The 10121-nt window shown below is 41.5% G+C and overlaps 1 long non-coding RNA gene across 1 annotated transcript; it reads left to right on the forward strand.

Moving 5' to 3' along the window:
* The first annotated feature begins 25 nt into the window (after positions 1 to 25).
* On the forward strand, positions 26 to 1374 carry LOC132845353 (uncharacterized). Its single transcript, XR_009648417.1, has 2 exons — positions 26 to 247; positions 323 to 1374. It is a non-coding gene; the product is annotated as an uncharacterized LOC132845353 (long non-coding RNA).
* The last annotated feature ends 8747 nt before the right edge of the window (positions 1375 to 10121 follow it).

Below are 10121 nucleotides of genomic sequence, written 5' to 3' on the forward strand. Positions count from 1 at the left end.
TGCAGTTTGCGGGAGGTATGTAGCTAGCTGTTTGGCTAACATTGCTGCTAGTGTCTGTGCATTATTTAAGTGTGTATATTTGTTTATAGCCAGGTTATGGTCGCGATTGGGACGACGTTGCTGTTGGGTACAGGTTGTCCTTCCCTCCAGTTTGTGTGTGCTCTAGATCACTTGCATATTTGCTGTTCGCCGCTTATGGATAAAGCTGTGAGTAACTGAGCCCGTGGGTTTAGCGATCTACTTCCGGGTATGTATATCTAGTCCTTTGAGTATTATTGGGGTGGTGTCTTTGACTGATTTTATTAACCTGTGTCCATTTTAGTGCATCTGCTCGTGAGCCCTTCGTCACTGTGGACTGCAGGGCCAACGCTCTTTAGACATCGTTAAGACTGCACTGTTTGTTCTGCTGCTACTTTTACGATTGTGACTATTTGCATTTTATTATTACTTTCTGGTTTTGTTTGTTTTTCACGCTCATTCTGGTGGGTTAGGTGAAGTGTGGCTAGTCCGAGTTGTCATTTAAAGCGAGCTGTACCGTTCACGGTGCTTGCTTAGCGCCACCGGCTGTTATATTGCCACCAGCAGCGTGTTTGTTTTGTTTATCTATTTGGTTGTTTTTTTGTTGGATCTGCGCTCTTCCTAAGGACGGCGTGGAAGGCTCGGGTAATATCTCGTACCTGGGAAGATTTAGTTCCTATTTGTTTTGTTTAATGTTGATTTGAGTCTTTTGGCTGAAAGCTCTTTTCAGATTTAAGTTTTTGTTTTTTTGTAATTTTGTTTTTTTTGTATTTTATGTGATTTAATTTGAAGCCTGTTGTCTTCATTTGTATTGTTGGTTTTATTTCTTTTTTTCTTGGTTTTGTTCTTCTCCTTCACCTCTTGCTGCTCCATGGCATGTCTAGGTTCATGAGCTTTTAGCATGAACCTAGTTGAGTCTTTACATCTCTCTGCCTGACCCTAGTGGCCAGTAAATTGTCCATTGTTCCCCTTTATGGTTTGAACTTATTCTAATGCAAGTTGTTGGATTGTACGCGAGTTGAATTAATTGTTATTTTTCCTTTTCTTTTTTTGTTTATTTCAGGAGCTGAAGGCCCCAGTGAGGGAAGCTAGCTGCCTTGGCCCTGTGGTGGTGGTGTTTCTCTCACAGAGTGTTTTGCTATATGATATCTGCGTCTCCCTCACTTAGAGTGGGTGTGGTGTGAGTGTGAGTGTTTTGAGTGGTGTGTCTTAGGATACTCACTGTTCAGCTAGCTCCCTACTGGTAAGCCTCAGCTGCAAAGTTTCTTGTTTTTTTTACTACTTTTCGTTGTTTTGGTCGACAGTTTTCTATATTTTAACTAATTATTGTGCAATAAAGTATTTTTGTATTTATATCCACGTCTCTTGTGTTCAGTGGTAACGAACCTGTGTGCTATATTTTTGGGTATAAATTTCCCTGTTTACAGAAACAGGGTGGCGTAGTCTGCTCTAATTTTTAGTTGTATTAGTGTCAATTCTGGCCCTCCACCGCCCCGCCACATAAGCACTGTTTCAGACCATGTACACCCTTTGAATGCAGTGGTATTCCCTGACAGCTGTGTCCTCTTTCATCAGGATAATGTAACCTGCTGCAAAACAAAAATTGCGGACTGACACAATATTAGGAAGGTGGTCATAATGTTATGCCTGATCGGAGTTGAGGCAAAAAGTTTACATGCACCTAGTCTAAGGATCTTTAATCTCAGTTTAAGCTCGGGCTCTGCACTTCATGTCATCATACATTCTTTTAACAGGTCAGCCATGGCAGATTTAGAAGATTCTGATTGGCCAGTTATCATAATTCATAATTAGGAATTCATTGGGAGTGCATGTGGCTGTAAAGGGGCATAATTTGGGGCCCATTTTTTCCCTTGATTCTTTGGGAAACAGTCAAGACCTCAGTTTACATTCTGTTACACTTCAATACCCTCTCATTATATATAAACCCCTGTTTGATTATTGTGCTATAACCTATTTATATCTATATATTTCTATCTTTGTAAAATATTTACATACTTTTTCATATACATCATTAACAATAATTGACTTTTTTTACTATTTTCTACTTTTATCGCCTTGACTGTAGTTGTATTTTATTTAATGTTTTTTATGTATAAACTTATTTAATTTCTAAATATTAAAGTTTAGATTGCACCAAATTATATGTGAAATGCACTTTAAGGACTGCTTTAATTTTGCTGTACTCAGTATAGTGACAAAGAAATCTTGAATCTTAAAAAAAAATATGTGAACCTCCAAGGAGCAATTTCCAAATAATGAAGATAACACAAGCTTCTGTCCAAGCAAATATAAAAATATTGGGACCACACAGGCACTGCATTGTTTGATAAAGAGGCAAAAATTAATGCCTGGGAATAAGTAAATTTTGGTCGAAAATGTTCAGCCAACATTATTTATTGTCCAGTGTCACCCAAATGAAGATGGGTTTTACTTCTTAATTCCGATTCATCTCAAGGTTTCTTAATCATTTCATCTCAGGGAGTTTTTCCTTGCCACCGTCACCTCAGGCTTGCTCATTAGGGATCTATAGTAACTTAATTTTAAACTTTTCATTTTTAATTAATTTTTACATTTTTTTGTTTCTATACTTCTGTAAAGCTGCTTTGAGACAATGTGAATTGTTAAAAGCGATATACAAATAAACTGAATTGAATTGAATTTTACAAAGGAACTGGTAAATGAGGCATCAGCACCACATATGGCCTCATCACCATGGCCTGAAAGTCATACAGTGCAAAAGTCCCAACTCCAAGATCTATACAAAAAAAAAACCCAGACTGTCAGTTATCCTCCCTGGTCAGATGACAAATTTAGGCCAAATTTGGCCTTCATGAAAACTATGTTTGAAGTAAAAAGGGTGAAGCTTTTAATCTGGAGAGCAACATAGTGAAACATGGGAGTGGCAGCATCATGGCTGTGGTTTGCTGGAACTGGTGTACTTCAGAAAATAGATGGATTATGAGAAATTCTGATGCATCTCATGTTCAGCAAATATTAAATATAACTAACTGAATATAAACTTTTGACCCACAGTGAATCTGTGGTTTTTAGAGAATTCAAAATATGGGAAGAAAAGAATTAGGAAACTTACTTGGTGCTTGTTAAGCAATACAGAAATTACAGTGCAAGCTCAGTGGTTAAGATATTGAATTACTGATCAGAATGTTTAGAGCTGAAATCCTGGGACCACCAAGCTGCCATCTGCTGGCCCTTTGAGCAAAGCCCTTAACCCTTAACTGCTCAGTTGTATAAATGAGATAAAAGTCACTCTGGATAAAGGCACAGCCAAATACTATAAATGTAAATATAATGTATGTGTAAGTTCAGGTTAAATGAAAGCTTCATCATCTCTTCTAATTGACCATCATATCTAATTGACCTTTTTATTTATATTTAGAATTTTGATGGTTTATTCTTTTCGATTAAAATTGAAAAATTAATGTTTGTTTTTCCAGAACCATCTACAAATAATCATCTTTGTGTACCTTTGAACTTTTATCAATTTATATCAAATATATTTAAATCTAGTATTTTACATTGACAGTGCAGAGGATTGACATTTGCACCAAAATACTGGATCTCATATCTTATTAGCATACATAAAATAAAATGATTTAACATAAATTTTTATCTGATGTCTATAATAAAGGCCTCACCACTCACCTGTTGGTTCAGCAGAAAACCTTTTCAGAGTAAAGCTTTCATTTTTCAAAATTCATTATTTTTCAATGAATCTTTCTTTAACACCCTGATTCTAATATTTACATTTACAGAATTTGGCAGACACACATATCAGAGCAACATACATTTTATCTCATTTTTTACAACTGAGTGTTGCTCAGAGGTCCAGCATTTGCAGCTTGGTGGACCTGTGATTCAGACACACAACCTTCTGCCCAGCAGTCTAACACTTTAATCACTAATCTACCACATATAAAGATTTAGATACTTTACACACTGTGATTAACTGAATTAGGTGTGTTAAAATTAACCTCCAATAACCTCTATCTGCTGTTTTAATAATAATCACTTTTTTGAGAAAGCTTTCTACTAGATTTTGCAGTATGACTGGACATTTAACCAATGTGCCACAATTTGAGTTTGAGTTTGTGTTGGCTATTTGAGTTCTTGCAGCCTCACAGATGTCTTCACAGATGCATTTTAATGATGGAACATCTTTCGGTCTCTTAGTTCCAGTGAAGTGATGTGCATTTTAGAAGAAAACCACATCTAGTATGGGTATGATGGTCAGGATTACACAAACCAAACCTTTGCCTACAGTATATCCTCTTGAGGTCTAGTACAAGCTATCAGAGGTGACAAAAATGCTGTCTCAAAATAGTTATTGCAAAAACAACTCTTGCACCGGAAAAAGGTTTCCAAATTTCTTGGTATTCTTTGCAACACCTAAATATTATTGCAATAATGATTGCGCTATATCTTTATTTCTTTCCTCCATTAAAGACTTCAGTTTTACCACATAGGCAGATGTACAGTAGTCTAGCTTAGCGCTGGATCTAGATGTGCACAGGTGATTTAATTTTATTATAAATTACAATAGCTATGATTGTAGTAATATGTGGTACAGTGACACAGAATGTGCAATTCCCAGTGACACAGAATTAGTGTCAATTCCCAGTAAGTTTCAGTTGAAAACATGATTTAAATCAGACTTAGGATCATGGCTTAGGACAAAGGTTTATGGGAAGTAAAAATACAATAAATAAAAAATTGATTCATTTTCTGTACCACGTATCCTAAACAGGGTCATGGGGACCCTGGAGCTTATCCTAGGGGACTCAGGACATAAGGCAAGATGCCAATCAGCCTATACCTCTTGCTTTTGTGAAACTAAACTACCCTTTTTATTTGAAAATCCTATTCCAGATTTAGTCTCCAGATTTAATCTACAGGGCGCCAGTGTACCTGTCGGCATGCCGTCTACTCCAAACCTTTCAATTTGATGAAAAATGGTTCCTTATCTCTGCCTTTTTATTGCAATTTTTAAGTCTGCCTGTTAAGAGCGGCATAACTTCTAATCGGCAGTTTTTGCTAGACATCGGAATGTTTGCTCTACTCTACACCACTCTTCCTCGTTCCCTTTTTGGTCTGGACCATGGCTTCGTCATCTGCCCTGCTGTATTCCTTACACTAGGAAACGTTGCAGAAAGAGGGGAACTCATGGAGGTGTCCTAGTGAGGATCAGGAGATAATTTCATACTGTTCATCACCAACAGCCGTCGCTTTGCCGCTACTACAAACGTCTAGGCTTTTATGCGACGCGACGTTCGATGGATCTAAGGCATCGTTATCATCTGCCTTTTCTCCCAGCCTCAACTGGATTACCTGCTGCTCTGCGATCCACAAGAATATGCATCAGAGCCAGAGGTGTAAATTCCTCTAATATCCAACAGTTGAAACGTGCCTGCAAACCACTACAACAGTCTACATCTATTAAAATGGCTTTGATAAATGCCAGATCAGTATTGAATAAGTCTTTTATTCTTAACGATTTTTGAACGATGAAGACTGCCCAGGTAAGCCCATGGTTACTGAGTTTAGCCGGGTCTGTGATTCGTTTGGCCTCATTCAACACGTCCATGGCCATACTCTAGACTTTATCTTGTCCTCTGGTCTCTCTACTGAAGATATTAACATTGAAGACATTGTATTTTCTGAGCACAAACCAATTGTATTCAACACTACTCTGTTTTATGGTCTATGTACTACAAAAACCTCAGGGGAATCCTATGCGCCGTATAAATTCTGAAACTGTAAATCTTTTTTTATCAGCTATCAAAACAATGTGGTCAACAATTCCTTTGGTCATACAATTACTGCTATCATAAATTCTTCTCTAGTTTCTGGCATTGTTCCAGCATCCTTTAAACATGCTGTTGTTCAACCACTGTCGAAAAAAACCCAATCTTGATATTTCTTCCTTTAACAATTACAGACCAATTTCCAAACTGCCATTTATTTCTAAAGTATTGTAGAAGGTGTTTTTTTCCTCAATTACTCACATTTCTGAACCTCAATAGTATTCTGGAAAAATTTCAATTGGCTTTCAGAAGACATCATAGTACTGAGATTGCCTTGTTAAGAGTTACAAATGACTTACTGACCGATGTTGACTCGGGTGAAAATGCAATTCTAATTTTATTACATCTTACAGGTGCCTTTGACACAGTGGACCATGACATTTTGTTATCTCCTCTAGAAAACTGGGTGGGCATTAGAGATTCAGCTCTTGAGTGGTTCCGCTCATACCTTCAATCAAGGACTTTCTCAGTGTCGATAGGACAATGCTCCTCCACTACTGCTTCTCTTGATAACGGGGTTACACAGGGATCAATTTTAGCTCCACTTCTTTTCAATCTTTATATGCTCCCTCTTGGTAACATCATCCGGAGTTTTAATATTTGTTTTCACTTGTACGCCGATGACTCGCAATGATGACACTGTATATGACACTGTATGACACTGTATATCCCGTTAAAATCGAATGCCTCTTTACAGCCCCTATTAAATTGCTTAGACAGTATTAAGACCTGGGGGGCACGGTGGCTTAGTGGTTAGCAGGTTTGCCTCACACCTCCAGGGTTGGAGGTTCAATTCCCACCTCCGCCTTGTGTGTGTGGAGTTTGCATGTTCGCCTCTGGGGTTTCCTCCGGGTACTCTGGTTTCATCCCCCGGTCCAAAGACATGCATGGTAGGTTTATTGGCATCTCTGGAAAATTGTCCGTAGTGTGTGATTGCGTGAGTGAATGAGAGTGTGTGTGTGCCCTGTGATGGGTTGGCACTCCGTCCAGGGTGTATCCTGCCTTGATGCCTGATGACGCCTGAGATTGGCACAGGCTCCCCGTGACCCGAGGTAGTTCGGATAAGCGGTAGAAAATGAGTGAGTGAGTGAGTGAGTATTAAGACCTGGATGGCAAAAAATTTCTTCCAGCTGAACCATGACAAAACTGAGGTCATTATTTTTGGTCCTCAAAAAAATCGCACCCGTCTGGGAAGTAACTTGGGCTTATACTCGCCATACATAAAGTCTTTTGTAAAAAATCTGGGGGTGATCTTTGACTCTGACACGCCTCTGCAACGTCGCTTGGAGGCTGGGGATAGTGCCTCTGGACTGGCAGACTGGGGTGGTGGTCCCTCTGTTTAAGAAGGGGGACCGGAGGGTGTGTTCCAACTACAGGGGATCACACTCCTCAGCCTCCCCGGAAAAGTCTATGCCAGGGTACTGGAGAGGAGAATTCGGCCGATAGTCGAACCTCGGATTCAGGAGGAACAATGCGGGTTTCGTCCCGGTCGTGGAACACTGGACCATCTCTATACCCTCGCCAGGTTGCTGGAGGGTTCATGGGAGTTTGCCCAACCTGTCCACATGTGCTTTGTGGATCTGGAGAAGGCATTCGACTGTGTCCCGCGTGGTGACCTGTGGGGGGTGCTCTGGGAGTATGGGGTCCGGGGCCCTCTGCTAAGGGCTGTCCGGTCCCTATATGACCGGAGCAGGAGTTTGGTTCGCATTGCCGGCAGTAAGTCAGACTTGTTCCCGGTGCATGTTGGACTCCGGCAGGGGTGCCCTTTGTCACCGGTCCTGTTCATTATCTATATGGACAGGATTTCTAGGTGCAGTCGGGGGCCGGAGGGAGTCTGGTTTGGGGACCACAGGATTTCGTCTATGCTTTTTGCAGATGATGTTGTCCTGTTGGCTTCCTCAAATCAGGACCTTCAGCGTGCACTGGGACGGTTTGCAGCCGAGTGTGAAGCGGCGGGGATGAGAATCAGCACCTCCAAGTCCGAGGCCATGGTTCTCAACCAAAAAAGGGTGGCTTGCCCCCTTCAGGTTGGTGGAGAGCTCCTGCCTCAAGTGGAGGAGTTTAAGTATCTTGGGGTCTTGTTCACGAGTGAGGGAAGGATGGAGCGGGAGATCGACAGGCGGATCGGTGCATCTTCTGCAGTGATGCGGTCGATATACTGGTCTGTTGTGGTGAAGAAAGAGCTGAGCCGCAAGGCGAAGCTCTCTATTTACCAGTCGATCTACGTTCCTACCCTCACCTATGGTCATGAGCTTTGGGTCATGACCGAAAGGACAAGATCCCGGATACAGGCGGCCGAAATGAGTTTCCTCCGCAGGGTGGCTGGGCGCTCCCTAAGAGACAGGGTGAGGAGCTCGGTCACCCGGGAGGAGCTCAGAGTAGAGCCGCTGCTCCTCCACATCGATAGGAGTCAGCTAAGGTGGCTCGGGCATCTGTTCCGGATGCCTCCTGGACGCCTCCCTGGGGAGGTGTTCCGGGCATGCCTAACCGGGAGGAGGCCCCGGGGAAGACCTAGGACACGTTGGAGGGACTATGTCTCTCGGCTGGCCTGGGAACACCTCGGTATTCCCCCGGAAGAGCTGGAGGAAGTGTCTGGGGAGAGGGAAGTCTGGGCGTCCCTGCTTAGACTGCTGCCCCCGCGACCCGGCCCCGGATAAACGGTAGAAAATGGATGGATGGATGGATGGATCTTTGACTCTGAACTCAATTTTGAGAAGCAAATTAGCTCTGTTGTTAAGAACAGTTTCCATCAATTGAGAATTATTTCTAAACTGAAACCAATGTTAACTTTCCAGGATCTAGAAAAGGTCATACATGCATTTATATCATCTCGATTGGATTACTGTAATTCTCTTTATACTGGTCTCCCCATTCCTCTCTAAATCGGCTACAGTCAAGAAAAAGTATGATCACATTACTCCAGTGTTAGCTTCCTTACATTGGCTCCCAGTTTATTTTAGAATACAGTTTAAAATTCTTTTAACTGTTTTTAAAGCTCTGAAAGGCCAAGCACCCATTTACATCTCTGAAATTATTCACCCTTATTCAGCATCCAGATCTCTCAGGTCCAATAATCAAGCTCTTCTCCAGGTTCCTCGATCATGGTTGAAATCTAAAGGGGACAGAGCTTTTGCAACAGTTGCACCCGCTCTCTGGAATCAGCTTCCTCTTAGTATAAAGAATGGGTCTTCTGTTGAGGTTTTTAAAAAAACAGCTAAAAACCCATTTGTATTGTCAGGCTTTTCCTGTTGAGCATTAATTTGTCTTTTCTTTTTGAACCTTCATATATTTTACCTGTTTTATTGTGTTCTTTTTTTATTGACTGTGTTTTGATTGTATGTTATGTCTCTGTACAGCACTTTGGTCAGCTAGAGCTGAATTTAAATGTGCTTTAGAAATAAACTTACTTACTTACTCCATTTGGCACTGTTCTTCTGTCAAAGATTTCTACTGGATTTGGGTACATGGCTGTGTGGATTTCAAACACAAGAGCATTAAAGAAGTCTAATGTTGGGTAAGTAGTGTATAATGTAAGGTAAACTGTTAGATGGTTGAGGTCAGAACTATGTGTATGCCAGTTGAGTTCATCCATTCCAATCTTGGCAAATCATGTCTTCATAGACCTTGCTTTGTGCATGTGTCATGATGGAATATGTCAGGGTTAAGCTTTGTAGTTCCAGTTATGTTACAACATACAAGATCATCTCTTGTAACTGTGTACTTCTAACTTTGCAGTAGCAGATTGAGATAGATGCACCTTTGGGTGTGATGGTCAGATATACACAAACTTTTCTCTGTGTAGTGTGCATGGCATTAAAAATAAATTGACACTAAGATCTAAAGCTAGATCTACAGTGTGCAGGCATGTGTAAGAGAGTTAGAGGGCGTGGGGTGAGAAGTTGGGCAGCTGCCCGGCTTGTTTTCAACCTGCCAAAGTTCTCGCATACCACCCCGCTGCGGCGATCCCTCCACTGGCTTCCGGTGGCTGCACGCATCAGATTCAAAACACTGGTGCTGGCCTACAAAGCCAAAAATGGACCAGCTCCGTCTTACCTCAAAGCCCTCATCACTCCTCGCACTGCACCCCGCACCCTCCGATCTACCAGCACTGCTCGACTGGTTCCACCATCTCTCAGGGTTAAGAGGCAAGTATACTACAAGACTCTTCTCTGTTCTGGCACCAAGGTGGTGGAATGAACTTCTCCTAGAGGTCCGGACAGCTGAGTCACTGGCTATTTTCAAGTGGTGTTTGAAGACCTA

Source organism: Tachysurus vachellii, chromosome 5, assembly GCF_030014155.1.
Source record: "Tachysurus vachellii isolate PV-2020 chromosome 5, HZAU_Pvac_v1, whole genome shotgun sequence".
Taxonomy (NCBI): Eukaryota; Metazoa; Chordata; class Actinopteri; order Siluriformes; family Bagridae; genus Tachysurus; species Tachysurus vachellii.